This window comes from Ovis aries, chromosome 23 (assembly GCF_016772045.2).
Source record: "Ovis aries strain OAR_USU_Benz2616 breed Rambouillet chromosome 23, ARS-UI_Ramb_v3.0, whole genome shotgun sequence".
Classification (NCBI taxonomy): Eukaryota; Metazoa; Chordata; class Mammalia; order Artiodactyla; family Bovidae; genus Ovis; species Ovis aries.
In genome coordinates this window covers 7119969-7134636 of record NC_056076.1, presented here as the reverse complement: position 1 = coordinate 7134636, position 14668 = coordinate 7119969, and the positions used below count along the sequence as shown (strand labels likewise).

The following is a 14668-nucleotide window of genomic DNA, read 5'->3' as shown; positions in this document are numbered from 1 at the left end:
GGTTCTTAGCCTGGGTCACACATTAGGATCCCCTGGGCGCCTTGGAAATGATCAATGCCTGGGCCTCGCCTTCAGCAATTCTGACTTAATTGTCTGACGTGTGGTGGGGGTTTCAGGAATTTTCCACACTCCCCAGGTCAGTCTGCAGAGCCCAGACTGAGAACCACAGTTCTAGACAAAGACTAAGGATCACCAAGGTTAAAATCCAAATATAATTAGCAGCCGCCCTGGGGGCACTGGCTCCCTTGCTTAATTAAAGACTTTCAGTTTTCAGTTGACTCCTCTTAGCATGTGGTTTTCTTAGAACACAAACACCCAACTGGAGGCAAGTGCCCTGCTACCCAGAGAGTCCTTCCAGCGGTGCCACCTTGGTTGGTGACAGCTGCAGGCCTGGCATCACTCTGCACCTTTTCCTGCATCTTGGGGATGAGTCGGGCCCAGGTGTGGTGCTACCCCCTTTCCGGAAGCCTTAAACTGAAGGTGTGGGAGGGGCTGAGCCTGGGTGGAGGGGAGCCAGGACAAGGCAGGGGCAGACCCACTGGTTAAGGTCAAAGGTCCACAGGGTAGAGATTAGGGAGACTTCCTGGGCGGCTCAGTGGTAAAGAACCCGCTGCCAATGCAGGAGATGTGGGTTCAGTCCCTGAGTCAGGAAGGTCCCCTGGAGAAAGCAATGACACCCCATCTCAGGACTCTTGCCTGGAAAATCCCAAGGAGTGAGGAGCCTGGCGGGTTATAGTCCATGGTGTCTCAAAGAGTCGGACATGACGTAGTGACTGAGCATGCACACACGGGTTAGGAAAAGGGGGAATTTGGACGGGTTGCGGAGAAGGTTGCTGGGGTGGCACTTAGGCATCTCCAGGGGTCTCAGCCTCACTTGGAGCCACTTCTAGATGCCAAGTCAAGACCTAGCGGAGGTCTCCATTCGAGCGGACATACTAGGGTCCAGTCCGCTTCCACCAGGGGGTAGGTAGGCAAAGAGGAACTCTCAGTTCCCTTCTATAAGACAGTGGTCCCCAATCTTTTTCCACCAGGGACTGATTTTATGGAAGACAGTTTTTCCACAGACAAGGGATTGGGGAGATGGTTTTGGGAAAATTCAAGCATGTTAATTTATTGTGCATTTATTTCTATTATTACCACATCAACTCCACCTCAGATCATCAGGCCTTAGATCCCAGCGGCTAGTGAAAGTGAAAATCACTCGGTATTGTCCGACTCTTTGCAACCCCAGGGACTATACAGTCCATGGAGTTCTCCAGGCCAGAATACTGGAATGGGTAGCCTTTCCCTTCTCCAGAGGATCTTTCCAACCCAAGGATTGAACCCAGGTCTCCCGCATCGCAGGCAGAGTCTTTACCAGCCGAGCCACCAAGGAAGCCCAAGAATACTGGAGTGGGTAGCCTTTCCCTTCTCCAGTGGATCTTCCTGACCCAGGAATCGAACCAAGGTCTCTTGCGTTGCAGGCGGATTCTTTCCAGCTGAGCTGCAGGAGCCCTGCTTTAGGGCAGCCTCTAGGGGTGGTGCACCTGGTGGTGCAGAGGTTAAAGCATCTGCCTGCAATGTGGGAGACCTGGGTTCGATCCCTGGGTCGGGAAGATCCCCTGGAGAAGGAAATGGCAACCCACTCCAGTATTCTTGCCTGGAGAATCCCGTGGACAGAGGAGCTTGGTGGACTACAGTCCACAGGTCGCAAAGAGTCGGACACGACTGAGCGACTTCACTTTCACTTTCCTTTCACTTGGGGGCTGAGGGTCACCATCCTCTTTTATCCAGGAGCAGCACAAATGTAGCTAACCATATGTTCAGCCAGAATGTTGACAGAGGTTGTGTCGTACCCTCGGCAGGTTAGAGGCAGAGCTTTTTGTAAATGATGAAGCATCTAGTTGTACATTTATTTACAGCTGTTCATGTGGGGTTTGGGCAGACGGTCAATATGCCCCTTCTCACCTCCCCCGGACCTGACACTAGACAGAGGTATGTCATCACCAGTCACTTCCAGTTGGTCTGAAAATGCATGACTCTGTTCTTTAAGAGAGTCAGAATATAGTAAAATAATAGCAATTCACAGCTAGGATTTTGTGTGCAAACACTGGAGTGAATACTATGTGCATAGATATATTTATTTGAAATCTGTTTTACAAATTAAGGTGATTTTCTTGAAGAATTTTTAACTGAAATTTGGCTTAAATGTTATTGAATGAGACAGCTCTTTTCCTATTCTCTCCAGCAGATTCTCAGGGAGGTCCATGTGTGAGCCTGACCGAGAATTCCCTGGAGATGCACAGAAAGTTTCCTAAACTTTGGTCGTTGGGAAATGATAGCATACCACCCTCCACTGCAGAGGTTCTCTGAAATAGTTTGCTAGTGATTATAGTATCATAAACGTTGGTGGCAGTGAGGGATGGGTCATTTTGGCGGAGATCCTGCGGATGAAAAGGCATCTTCTTCCCCCAATTTAAGTCCCAGCCGGAAGACACAGATGGGGTTGGCGTGACTCCAGCTGTAATTACTCGACCTGGTCCAGTTACAGGCCTGATTGAAGGGAGGGGGTCAATCCTGCCTGCCATCCAGAGTCAAAGCACTGAGTTCCCAGACACGCAGATTCAATTATTTCGGGGAGGCCTCTGCCAGCGCCGATTGTATTATTGCACTTTTGAGACTCCCTACCTACAGCGAATGCCTGCTGGCAGTCACAGCTGATAAACCGACGAGGAGTTTCCTGCTCTGAGGGGGGGAAGCAAAGGCTTTTGCAGAGACCCACTGTTGGCAGCAGTCACTAGCGGTGGGAACTCCCAAGCTACTGCATTAAAGCTGGAGGTTATCTGGCAGTGACTTCGCAGGGCTGGGAGCTGCTCTGAAATCCAGTTTGCTCTCTTTTTTGGACTGATTCAGAAGCCTCCAGGGTAAGTGTGATCATAAGATGATAGAGTCCTTAGGAAAAAAAAAAATCTTGGTGTGTAAAACACTGGCGAAAAGATGACTGTTTAAATGCTGCTCACGCTGTACTGATATAGATTTGAAAATAGAAAGAGGATTAGAGCTCTCAGGATTAATATAGGATTAATCTAGTTCTTTCTTTAATACCAAAGACACAAATGTCCTGAAGGAGACATTGATACTCTCTTTAAAAAAAAAAAGCGCTAATAATTCTATGGGATCAGAATTTTTATAAGGAGATCATCTTTTGCAGGCAAGATGATTTAGAAGAAATTCATTCCCTGATCAGTTTTGTTCATGATGAATGTAAATATTTTGAAATTGCCGTCGATGGCAATAAGGCAGCAGGAATCTGAGGAGCACTGCACTCTGGTTGATGAACAGGGTCAGGGTTTGGAAAGTAAGTTTCATGTTTACAACTTTGAGGTACCAGCGAAATACCATTTTGGAAGTGTTCCTGGTTATTAACCTTTGTATTAAAGGAGCTCATCAACATTTTATTAAAACTATTTTCTTTAATGTGGTCTTTTTGTTGACGAGTCGTCACCCAGCTTATGCCGAATGAGTTTCAGAGCTTTCCGCGGGCAGGAGTTTCAGCGTTTTGTGTCTATTTCTCCCTCCATCTTCACCTGCAACCATCGTTGATATTTAATATCTACAGAGAGAGCAAAGAGGATGCTGTTCAACGTGCCTACTATTTTTGGAGTAAGCCTCTGGATGCAAAAAGATGATGGTATCAATTTAGGGACCATTCTTGACAGGGATTCTGACTACAAATGTTCAGGACCCTGAATCTTGAAACATGTTGCCGCTGATTTTGGAGGCAGTAAAGGAGAGGAGATGCCTAGGTGAGGGGAAAACCCGAGAAAGCCCTTCTGAGTTAGACAAGAGCACTGGCAATGTCTTTGGAGCCAGGCAGTCTGGGGTTCATATTCTGATGCTGCTGTGTACTGGCTGTAAGACCCTGGGGGAATTAACGTCGCTGAAGCCCCGAATGGAGACTGTGAGAGTGCCAACGTTACAGGAGTACTGTGGGCTTAAATGGTAAATGCTGATGGTACGTGGTATGTCCTTGATAAAATGGATGCAACCCTTTTGGCTACAGTTGGGGGTCAAAATGATGGATCAAAGGAAGTAAGCACCAGGTAAAAGAAGAGCATCTATTTTTGACCAGGACTGATTCTTACAGCCCTTGGTCCCTCTGTGACATTTTTAAGAAGAGCTCAGAGGAAATATGCTCCAGAGACATACGATGCAGGGCTCAGGGGAAAAGGAGTTCTACTGGCCTAGGAATAGCATATGTCATTTATAGACTGAGTCAAATTTGATTGCTGATTCATGCAGCAATATATCATAAAATAAAGTCATACATCTGCACAAGTATTCTTGACAGTTTTTGTCCTCTCTCATGTGTTTGGCACTGACTCTCCCTTGACTTTTGGACGTTTTGATCTGCGTTTTTGCTAGGTAGATTAGAGGATTGTGCTGAGAGTTGGTGGTGCGGGTCAGTGAGCGTGCCTGGCCGAGAGAACGGTGTGCGCTAGAGCACAGAGAACCCACACTGAAGGTCGCAACCTGTAAGTGGTAGACGAGCGTGGAAGACGGATGAGCAAACAGGTGATTGTTACACAGCGTGAAGGAAGTCAGGAAGAGAAGAACAAATAACGCACATTAAGGCCTGCATATGGAATCTAGAGAATGGTCCTGATGAACCTGTTTGCAGGGGAGGACTGGAGACACAGCTGCAGAGGAGAGACTTGTGGGCCCAGGGGAGGAGGGAGAGAGTGGGACGAGTGCAGGAACAGCAACGGCATACGTACACCATCATGTGTGAAACAGACAGTGGCGGGAAGTCGCGGCATAACGCAGCGAGCCAGCCTGGCTCTTTTGATGACCTAGAGGCTGGGATGCAGGGAGGGGAGGGGGGCTCAAGAGGAGGGCGATCTATGCATAGTTATGGCTGATTCCCCTTATATGGCAGAAACCAACCCAATACTGTAAAGCAATTTTCCTCCAACTGAAAAATAATAAAAAAGAATTAAAAAAAGGGAGAGGGTGGGATGATTTGGGAGAATGGCATTGAAACACGTATACTATCCTGTAAGAATCGAATCGCCAGTCTATGTCCGATGCAGGATACAGCATGCTTGGGGCTGGTGCACGGGGATGACCCAGAGAGATGTTATGGGGAGGGAGGTGGGAGGGGGGTTCATGTTTGGGAACGCATGTACCCCCGTGGTGGATTCATGTCAATGTATGGCAAAACCAATACAGTATTGTAAAGTAAAATAAAGTAAAAATTAAAAAAAGGAAAGAGAATAGATGAATCGTAACTCTGTGCACAAGGCCTTCTTTCACTCCGTGGTGTCTCATAACAGCTCAGTGTCGAGAATGACTTTGTGCAGTGCCTAATTAATTTGCAGTCATCACTAATCCATCATTGCATTGGTTCGGTTAGTATTTATAGAGATCTTCCTGGGTTCACTGTGTTAGACAATGTTAGATAACGTCATCTAATAAATAGAGAAGACACATGCATGACTAACATTGCTGGCATCCACTATGCCAAGCTTTGAGTCATTTTAAAGCAAGGCATCGTCACCTTGTAAATATAAACCACTTAAAGATCCTCAGAAACCTACCAGTTAAATTTTCTCTTTTGAAAATAGATTTTCCTTTTCTTTCTCCCTTTCTTCCTTTCCTTATGGTGGGGAAATGACCAAAGCTACAAAGGGATCATGGAAAGGGGAATTCCTTAAGAAAAAAAGGATATAATTTATACATTTGATTGCCAGGATGCTTGTAGCCAGCTATAAAAATGGGCGCATTTTGTTCAGGGAACTAGACACTCAAAACCGTCAACAGGATTCTAGCACTGAATGTTCAAACGAGTGTTGGCGGTTGCTGAATACCAGGGGTCAACGCTGTGGAAAACAGGCCCGTGCAGTATGGGCTTGTGGAAACCATGTGACGGTCTGAGTAAGACCTTTGACGCTGAGAGCTCTCAGCATGTGTGTTTCATCGACATGGTGGTGAAGGGCAGGGGCCACATAATTCTTGTTCTTCTATTTTTTCCTGAAACCATGTAGTACCAGAGTTTTTGTTTGGTCTGCAAGTATGAGCTCTACAGGAATTACATGGTCTTCATTTCTCGTGTGTGTGTGTGTGTGTGTGTGTGTGTGTGTGCACACACGCATGTGTTAGTTGCTCAGTCGTATCCGACTCTGCAACCCCATAGACTCTAGCCCACCAGGTTCTTCTGTCCGTGGGATTCTCCAGGCAAGAATACTGGAGTGGATTGCCATTCCCTTCTCCACGTTTCTGCAGTAGAACCTGGGTTTGTTGAGCGAGGAGGTATAGCCCTGGAGCAGGTTTCGGTACTGCATTCAAAGACCCCTCAAGGCCCCTGAACCCCCTGAGTCCTCTGCCAGCTCTTATGCTAGGAATGCCTCCCTCCTGGGCAGCGGAGCTGTGGGGGCGGAGCAGCTGCCTAGGTCCCTGCCTTCCTGGCTTGTTCCTGCATCTCTGGGGCCCCCTAGAGCCACCAACTCCTCTCTGTCTTGCCAGCCTCTCGCCCTGTGTGCCATGTTTGACAAACTAGAAGCTATGATGGCTTCGTTGTTCCTGGACTTAACACAATCCACACCGTAGACAGAATTTCTGGAGAGAGTTCTTACTTGCTTTCTAAAGTAGTTTTTAAAACTTATTTTTTGAAACAGTAATGTAAGAATACAGTTAAAAATAATGAAGATTCTACAGTGGAAACTAAGTCCTCCCCTCCCTCGACTCCTTCCTCCCCAGCCCCACTGCCCAGCGGTCATCCTATAGTCTTCCAGAGCAATGCTGTTGATGAAAAAGCATGTACATCTGTTTTTAAACCCAAAATGGGGGTGTACGATATTCTTTATTTTGTACCTTTTTTCTCCAGTAAACAGTGTCTCAGAAATGTTTCCATATTGATATATCTGTTTCTACTTTGGTTCCAAATGTCGGTATAGAATTCCCTTGGATGAAGATACCAAGATTTCTTTAGTCAGCCTTCTCCATGGACATTTCTGTTACTTCCAGTTTTTTTTTGTTTGTTTGTTATTCCAACATATGATGGGACGAATATCTTTGTACCAGTGTGAATTGATGTGTAAGGTAAATACCTACATCCTTGTGGGCATATACGTAAGACTGATGATGATAAACACTGTCCACTTTGGCAACGTTTATCGTGCAGTCCTACAGTTCCTAAAAGTTGTGAATTTCTGTTCTTGCCGAAAGTATATTAGAAAGATTGTTTGCCCATACTTGTTTTAATACACAAAGATTGTAAAATACTTTTTTTAAAAAACCAATTTGAGAGTTGTTAGATTAAAGATTAGATTGTAAAGAGAGTTGTTAGATTAAGTTCACTTCAGTCTCTCGGTCATGTCTGACTCTTTGCAACCCCATGGACTGCAGCACACCAGGCTTCCCTGTCCATCACCAACCCCTGGAGCTTGCTCAAACTCATGTCCATTGAATCGGTGATGCCATCCAACCATCTCATCCTCTGTCCCCTTCTCCTCTTTCCCTCAATCTTTCCCAGCATCTGGGTCTTTTCCAATGAGTCAGTTCTTTGCATCAGGTGGCCAAAGTATTGGAGTTTCAGCTTCAGCATCCGTATTTCTGGTGAACATTCAGGACTGATCTCCTTTAGGATTTACAGGTTGGATCTCCTTGCAGTCCAAGGGACTCTCAAGAGTCTTCTCCAACACCATAGTTAAAAAGCACCAATTCTCTGGCATTCAGCTTTCTTTATAGTCCAACTCTCACATCTATACATGACTAGATTAAATCCATACATGACAAGATTAGATCCATATGTGTTAGATTAAAGAGGTGTCTTATTTGCGTTTCATTACTCATTAGTGGGTTTGAGCATATTTACAAATACTTAAAGATGATCTGTGTTTCCTTTCTCTCTGAAAATTGCCCTTGTGTGTCTTAGTAGATGGCTGGTATTTTTCTTTCCATTTTGCACAAACATTTTTTAAACAGTGGAGACTTTAGCCTTTTCATATATGTTGCAAAAACTTTCACGGTTTGTCAGTTGTATTTTGACATTTAGGTAATATTGTCTGGCACAGTAAAAACTTGCTGCATAAAAGCAGTCAAATCACACGATTTTATCTTTATTATTTCTAGCTTTTGTTTCTTACTTGAAAAGCTTCCTGGTTTATGGTTTAAGTTGTTGTTGTTCAGTTGCTAAATCCTGTCGGACTCTTTGTGACCCCATGGACTGCAGCATGCCAGGCCTCCCTGTCCCTCACCATCTCCTGGAGTTTGCCCAAGTTCATGTCCATTGAATCAGTGATGCCATCCAACCAACACTCAGGACTGATCTCCTTTAGGATGGACTGGTTTGATCTCCTTGAAGTCCAAGAATCTTCTCCAACACTACTGTTCAGAAGAATCAGTTCTTTGGTGCTCAGCTTTCTTTATAGTCCAGCTCTCACATCCATACATCTCCCGCCCTCTTCTCCTTTTGCCTTCAGTCTTTCCCAGCATCAGGGTCTTTTCCAGTGAGTCGGCTGTTTAATCGACCCTGGTGCGAGTAGTGATCACCAAGGATGTGAGCTATCCTTCCATCTTCTCCGTGCTCCTGTGGCGCCTTGGGCACTGGGTGTGAATCTCAAGGTGACTTTGGTTTTACTCCAAATAAAAGAGAGTCAATGTGAGCCCTGAAGTGCGCCCAGAATCTTCTCTGCCTTGTCCTCCCGCCTTGTCTCTGTCACTGAGGTCTGCGTCGACCTCCCGTTGTCCCAGGAAGGCCTGCCCACCCCCGCCTCGCTTACAGGGAATCTGGTCTGAAGCGCAAATAGAAGTTGTAGACAGGAAGTCCTCTAAGTTTTAGCCCAGTGTTGTACCTGTTTTCTTTTCTAAAGTGACTGAACACACAACCGGAGGTTTATTATGCTACACGTGTTCTGTCCTTCATCACCTCTTACTATTAAAAATCCTCTTGTATTTCTAGAGCCAGATCATCTTTCTAAATCCATCACCGGGAGCCTTATGGCAGTATCGCCTAGTTTGGTCCTATAGTTCGTTCTGCAGCATTCCAGAAAATCAGAATGGAGTGTTTATAATGTTCAGGGCTTCAGTGATGAGCAACACACACTCCTGCCATAGATGAGCTCACAGTTCCAAGGGAGAAGACCCAGATGAAAGATAACAATGCCAGTGGTTGGTTAGTGCAGCCGCGAGGAGCTGTGCAACATTGAGGAAGCACAAATACATCGAGAAAAGGGGTACAGGCTGGGTAGCTTCTCACCTGGGGCTTATAGCAGGACCAAACGCCGAATTCTCTAAATAGGCTCTATTTTTTGCAATGGATATTTCTTTGTACAAGATAGCGTTCCATTTGGCTTGTTCAGTAAAGATAAAAACCTGATCAATAAAGGAACTATAGCAGTGAATGATGACTATCTGGAATTATACCTCTAATACGAAAAATATCTTTTTCTTTTTCTCATTGTATAATATCATTTTGGTACTTGGTTTAATCCTGATGTTAAACAAATTGGCCAGCAGAGGGCACTGCATACTGACAGTGCCTCCACACTGGCTGCTCAACTCTTCAAATGCTCCAGAAGTGTGACCCTGTTAACTCAGGTGTGTTGGCAAGCGCTTTGCAACTGTTTCAAACAAAAATGTATGTCAAAAATTAAAAGAGGAATGTGGTAAGTCAATTATAGTGTAAAATAAAAAATTAAATTAAAATGCAAGGAAACTTAAAAGGAGAAATTAGATAGATGTGACCCCATGGACTGTAGCCCACCAGGCTCCTCCTCTGTCCATGGGATTTTCCAGGCAAGAATACTGGAGTGAGTTGCCATTTCCTTCTCTGGGGCATCTTCCCGACCCAGGGATTGCACCCACGTCTCTTGTATTGCAGGTGGATTCTTTACTTACCGAGCCACCTGGGAAGCCCCCCCAAAAAAGGAGAAATTAGATAGATGTATAGAATTTCTTTTTATTTGTTAATAAAGAGGCAATGTCTACATGCTTACAAATATAGCTTACATGAGTTAAGAGAAGGTAATATGATAACATTAATTTCCTTCATGAATCAGCATGACTTCTAAATTCTCTTTGAAACTGTTCTTCATTTCATTGTGTGATTAATTTTCCATATTAAACTAAATATGAAGAACCAGTGTCTTAACATATTGTGTGTGTGTGCACGTGTGCATGTGCTCAGTTGTGACTGACTCTGTGTGACCCATGGACTGTAGCTCACCAGGTTCCTCTGTCCGTGAAATTCTCCAGGAAAGAATACTGGGGTGAGTTGCCATTTCCTTCTCCAGGGCATCTTCCCAACCCAGGGATCGAATCCATGTCTCTGCATTGGCAGGCAGATTCTTTACCACTGCACCTCCTGGGAAGCCTGTCTAATGTATTACATTCTTTTTAACATTGAAGTAGATGCAATTTTCTGAATGGTTTCAAAATGTTGTAGTTGTGCACAGATTCTTTTCATGTCTCTTTAGAAAGTTTTTTTTTTTTTTTTTTGCCAGGCCATGTGGCTTGTGGGATTTTAATCTGTGGTCAGGCAGCAAACCTCTGCCCCTTGTGGTTGAAGCACAGGGTCTTAACTGCTGGACCACCAGGGAAGTCCTACAAAGATATTTTAACTGATGTATTTCCTCTATGAATTTGAGGATTCCAAAACATTTTTAGAGTAGGATTTTCTCCCTTCTATATTTTCATAAACTTTTTAAATATATGTTTTTAAACCCATTTCCGTGCGTGCTAAGTTACTTTAGTCATGTCTGACTCTTTGCAATGGAGAAGGCAATAGCACCCCACTCCAGTACTCTTGCTTGGAGAATCCCAGGGATGGGGGAGCTTGGTGGGCTTCTGTCTATGGGGTCGCACAGAGTCGGACACGACTGAAGCAACTTAGCTGCAGCAGCAGCAGACTCTTTGCAACCCTGTGAGCTATAGCCTGCCAGGCTCCTCTGTCCATGGGATTCTCCAGGCAGGAATACTGGAGTGGGTTTCCATTTTCTTCTCCATTAAGCCCATTTGCAGGTGGCCAAACTTGGCAATGTAGAGACCTCTTGTTAATGGAACATTACTGGCCCTTTTAAGCTAACACAGAACATTTGTGAGCAAACTGAATTGGCCCCATGAAATGGGCCCGAATCATATACACACTGTCAAGAACCTGCCCCAGATTTCTCAGAGGGAGGAAAATGTTCAAATAGATTTTTTTTCCTTGTTTTTGTTTTCTTCTCCCTAACTGGTGTGCAAAGGCACTCACTGCGGTGATTTCTTTTGTTGCAGCACACAGGATCAGCAGCTGTGGGGCTTAGTTGCATGTGGGATCTTCCTGGACCAGGGGATGAACCCATGTCCCCGATTGGCAGGTGGATTCTTAACCACTGGACCACCAGGGAGGTCCTCCAGTAGATTTTTGTTTGCAGGAATCCGGTGTCCCCAGGCTGTCATCTCTTGTGTTCTGATTGACTTCTTACTAATTTATCAGATATGTTTACTGACAGTTTGTAGCAAATTCCTGCCCTGATAGGTGTTGTGTAAAGTCACAAAGTGATAACACCTTCCCTCATGCCTTGATCCATGCTCAATTCAACTAGTAATGTTACTTAGGTTTATTTGCTTGGCCCAATAAAAATTTAGTTGTGTAAATAAGATATGACCTAACTCAGACTGTCAAATGTTACTTGGGAAACTTTCAAAAGAAATAATTATCATTTTGAAAAACAGCAAGTAGTAGCAGCAGCTATGCAGCATGCTCAGATTTAGATAGAGGTTAAGCTGCTCTTTAGATTAAATCATGATTTGTCTTTCAAGGTTGGGAAGAAAATAACATTATCCCTTTGGCTCTGTTTGCAGTGAGGGACTGCCTGGGTGCCTGGGGTGGATCCTACAGTCGTACCTCTTTCTGCAGATAGAATCCTCTGTCCCTAGTGGTGTTTGGCATCTTACATTTCATTTAGATTGTCGAGGCTACTGGAATAGGAGTCGCTTGGAACTGGTTCCTGATATGTTAATAGGACATTGGTGCCCACCGCATTGGGAAGATTGATAGCAGCCTTGGGGGTGTCGTGGCTTGCTGGTCTGAAGATTAGCTTCAAGTCATTAGCTTTGTACCGCCATTTATTTAAAGTGATTAATGCTTGTAAATTATTGTTATTTTAAGAGAACCTTTTCTCTCTTTGCTTGGATCACCAGCGACTTGTAACAGGTTCTGTATCGCCGAGTCATTGCTTCCTAAATACCTGTGTCTTTTCAGTGCTGTCTGGATCTGTTTTATCCTGGAATGTGATGGGTGTGGACTCCAGTGGTCTGCCCATCTCCAGTCCTTTGTTGTCTGAATAGCATGACCCTAACACAGGAGGAGCTCGAGGGTGCCACTGCCCATCCTACCCACGGTGGGGTCAGGTTTTCCCTCCTTTTCTCAAGCACTTGTGTGGCCTCCTTGAGGGAAGAGGCGATAAGTAGATTGTGGGTAAGGACCCAGGTTCTGGAGCCAGCCACACCCAGGCCAGCTGGGAGCAGACTTTGTAAGTTTAGGCAAACAGTCCAGCTTCCCTGCCTCAGTTTTGTCATCTGCAAATTGGGCATAGGAACAGGTTACTGTGAAGTGTTTACAACACTGAGCTGTCATTATTTGTTGTTGTTAACTGACAGAATTGGTATAAAACTGGGCACTAAAACTCACCTTTCCTATACAGTGTTTTATTGTTAATTAATGTTATTTTTTAGAACAGCTTCCGGTTCACAGATAAACTGAGCAAAGAGGATGTAGATTTCCCACGTTCTCTTCTCTCCTGCCTGTAGTGTCTCTTATTCGTAACATTGTCCACTGTTGATTATAATTGATGAGTGGGTATCAGTTCATTTTTATAAAGTCTCTAGTTGACCGTAGGGTTCACTTTTTGTGCTAGCATGGTATGGGAGAGTTTCACTGCCCTAAAAGCCCTCTGTTCCCGCCATCCATCCCTCTGCTCCCCCAATTATTGGTCTTCATTGACCTTTTTAAGAAAATTGTCTTATTGAAGTATAGTTGATTTACAGTGTTGTGTTGATTTCTGCAACAAAGGGATTCAGTTATACATACATAAATATTCTTTTTCATATTTTTTCCATTATGGTTTATCCCAGGATATTGAATATTCTACCCCGTGCTGTACAGCAACTTTGTCATTCATCTTTATGTGATAGTTTACGCCTACTAATCTCGAACTCCACGTCGCCCCTCCGCCGCCGCCTTCCTCTTTGACAGTCACAAATCTGTTGCCTAGAATTGCCGATCCTTTGCTGTCTGCATGGTTTTGTCTTTTGCAGAATCTCATGCGATTGGCATCATGCGGTATGTAGCCTTGTCAGCTTGGCTTCTCCCACTCATTCATTTGCCCTGGTGTTTCCTCCATGTCACGTCCTGGCTTGGTAGCGCCCGTGTTTTCATCTCTGAGTGAGACTCCGTTGTCTGGCTGTGTCCCATTTGGTGGACCTGCTCACCTCTTGCTTTCAGTGGTATTTGCATTTCTTCTTCTCGTCTGTCTCCCACTCCTGGGAGCTGATGGGAGAGGAGACTGGAGCCTACAACCCACTGTGGCCTTAGCATCGGAGATAAGACTGGCTAAGTAGTAGGTCTCCAGTCAGTGTTGGTTTAAATAGGAAAAGTGGGGGGACTCCACTTGTGGTCCAGTGGCCAGGACTCCGTGAGCCCAGCGCTTAGGGGTTCAGTACCTGCTCAGGGAACTAGATCCCACAGGCCACTATTAAAGATCTTGCGTGTCACAGCTAAGACCCAGTGCAGCCAAACAAATCACAATAGGAACATGGAAAGAGAAATCGTACATAGGAGGCAACAGCATTTGTTCTGGTGGGTGCCACTCTGAGGCGAGTTTTCAAAGGGCTGTTGGAGATCACGTCCATCCTCAGCTTGGCTTCTTTTCGGGAACCTGGAGGGTCTGGGGCCAAGTCCCCAGGGCAGCGACCTGCGTCGAGGAGGGGCGGGCCAGCGGCTGCTGGACGCGTGTCTGGGGGTGCGTTTCCCACGGGTCCAGTGACGGCTGCTGTCAGGGGCCCCTGTGCTCCCTGGAAGGTGGCCCGGTGGCGACTGTCACGTCTCTGCTTAGAGGAGAGTGAGCGTGGTTGGGAGCATGGAGGCTAACTGGCCCCCGATGTGACAAACTGCCGTCCCTGCCGATCCCTATAAATATACCCTTGAGCCACGGAGTGACTGTGACCAAAAGCATCGCTGCAATGTGTTCACTATTTAATGGCTGCCGCGGAGGAAGCTGGAGAATTTTCCTAGGCCAGGAAAGGAGGACATAATTCATGTCATAGGTGGGATGTTATTCTTAAAATCAACATTACAAGCCTGAAAGTAGAGCAAAGAAGAATAAATTACTGTTCAGTGGAGCACTAACAGGAATGAGACCCTGGCCTGGAACTTTTTTTTTTTTTTTTAACAGAGGAAACATTTTTTTTTCCCCCATGAATTTGTGTCTATAGAGACACTTGCTTAAGAAGAGGAAATTGATCTCTAATCATGCTTCTTACTGTTTCTTGTTAAAAGGCAGAGGGTCAGAGACCTGTCTGTGGCCTGAGGGCAGGGAGCTGCCCTTGAATCACCCTTGACCCTCTGGGAGGTTCACAGTAGCTGGGATTTCATGTGGTGAAAGTTTGAGGGGACCTCGGGGAGTTGCCCAGTTGTGGACTGTGT

The 14668-nt window shown here is 45.3% G+C and overlaps 1 long non-coding RNA gene across 3 annotated transcripts in view; it reads left to right on the top strand.

Moving 5' to 3' along the window:
• LOC121817728 (uncharacterized) overlaps nucleotides 1-9715 on the top strand; it is a 73768-nt gene extending 64053 nt beyond the window's left edge. For 2 of the 3 annotated variants that reach the window (XR_009598281.1, XR_006057769.2), the window contains one exon: nucleotides 2231-9715. This is a non-coding gene — a long non-coding RNA (uncharacterized LOC121817728). Of the gene's footprint in view, nucleotides 1-2227 lie in introns of all 3 variants that reach the window. The other variant, XR_009598280.1, reaches the window with a different exon arrangement.
• Nucleotides 9716-14668: the final 4953 nt, after the last annotated feature.